Below are 1924 nucleotides of genomic sequence, written 5' to 3'. Positions count from 1 at the left end.
AAAGTGTCTTATTTTACGTGTAAATACTTGTAAAATTGTGAAAAATAGCACTTTTTCAATGAAATTAGCCTGAAAGTGTCTTATTTTACGTGTAAATACTTGTAAAATTGTGAAAAATAGCACTTTTTCAATGAAATTAGCCTGAAAGTGTCTTATTTTACGTGTAAATACTTGTAAAATTGTGAAAAATAGCACTTTTTCAATGAAATTAGCCTGAAAGTGTCTTATTTTACGTGTAAATACTGTTAAAATTGTGAAAAATAGCACTTTTTCAATGAAATTAGCCTGAAAGTGTCTTATTTTACGTGTAAATACTTGTTAAATTGTGAAAAATAGCACTTTTTCAATGAAATTAGCCTGAAAGTGTCCTATTTTACGTGTAAATACTTGTTAAATTGTGAAAAATAGCACTTTTTCAATGAAATTAGCCTGAAAGTGTCTATTTTACGTGTAAATACTTGTTAAAATTGTGAAAAATAGCACTTTTTCAATGAAATTAGCCTGAAAGTGTCTTATTTTACGTGTAAATACTTGTTAAAATTGTGAAAAATAGCACTTTTTCAATGAAATTAGCCTGAAAGTGTCTTATTTTACGTGTAAATACTTGTAAAATTGTGAAAATAGCACTTTTTCAATGAAATTAGCCTGAAAGTGTCTTATTTTACGTGTAAATACTTGTTAAATTGTGAAAAATAGCACTTTTTCAATGAAATTAGCCTGAAAGTGTCTTATTTTACGTGTAAATACTTGTAAAATTGTGAAAAATAGCACTTTTTCAATGAAATTAGCCTGAAAGTGTCTTATTTTACGTGTAAATACTTGTAAAATTGTGAAAAATAGCACTTTTTCAATGAAATTAGCCTGAAAGTGTCTTATTTTACGTGTAAATACTTGTAAAATTGTGAAAAATAGCACTTTTTCAATGAAATTAGCCTGAAAGTGTCTTATTTTACGTGTAAATACTTGTTAAAATTGTGAAAAATAGCACTTTTTCAATGAAATTAGCCTGAAAGTGTCTTATTTTACGTGTAAATACTTGTTAAAATTGTGAAAAATAGCACTTTTTCAATGAAATTAGCCTGAAAGTGTCTTATTTTACGTGTAAATACTTGTAAAATTGTGAAAAATAGCACTTTTTCAATGAAATTAGCCTGAAAGTGTCTTATTTTACGTGTAAATACTTGTTAAAATTGTGAAAAATAGCACTTTTTCAATGAAATTAGCCTGAAAGTGTCTTATTTTACGTGTAAATACTTGTAAAATTGTGAAAAATAGCACTTTTTCAATGAAATTAGCCTGAAAGTGTCTTATTTTACGTGTAAATACTTGTAAAATTGTGAAAAATAGCACTTTTTCAATGAAATTAGCCTGAAAGTGTCTTATTTTACGTGTAAATACTGTTAAAATTGTGAAAAATAGCACTTTTTCAATGAAATTAGCCTGAAAGTGTCTTATTTTACGTGTAAATACTTGTAAAATTGTGAAAAATAGCACTTTTTCAATGAAATTAGCCTGAAAGTGTCTTATTTTACGTGTAAATACTTGTAAAATTGTGAAAAATAGCACTTTTTCAATGAAATTAGCCTGAAAGTGTCTTATTTTACGTGTAAATACTTGTAAAATTGTGAAAAATAGCACTTTTTCAATGAAATTAGCCTGAAAGTGTCTTATTTTACGTGTAAATACTTGTAAAATTGTGAAAAATAGCACTTTTTCAATGAAATTAGCCTGAAAGTGTCTTATTTTACGTGTAAATACTTGTTAAATTGTGAAAAATAGCACTTTTTCAATGAAATTAGCCTGAAAGTGTCTTATTTTACGTGTAAATACTTGTTAAATTGTGAAAAATAGCACTTTTTCAATGAAATTAGCCTGAAAGTGTCTTATTTTACGTGTAAATACTTGTTAAAATTGTGAAAAATAG

This window comes from Anopheles stephensi, unplaced genomic scaffold (genome assembly GCF_013141755.1).
Source record: "Anopheles stephensi strain Indian unplaced genomic scaffold, UCI_ANSTEP_V1.0 ucontig8, whole genome shotgun sequence".
Lineage (NCBI taxonomy): Eukaryota > Metazoa > Arthropoda > Insecta > Diptera > Culicidae > Anopheles > Anopheles stephensi.
Note: the sequence above shows the minus strand (reverse complement) of the source record.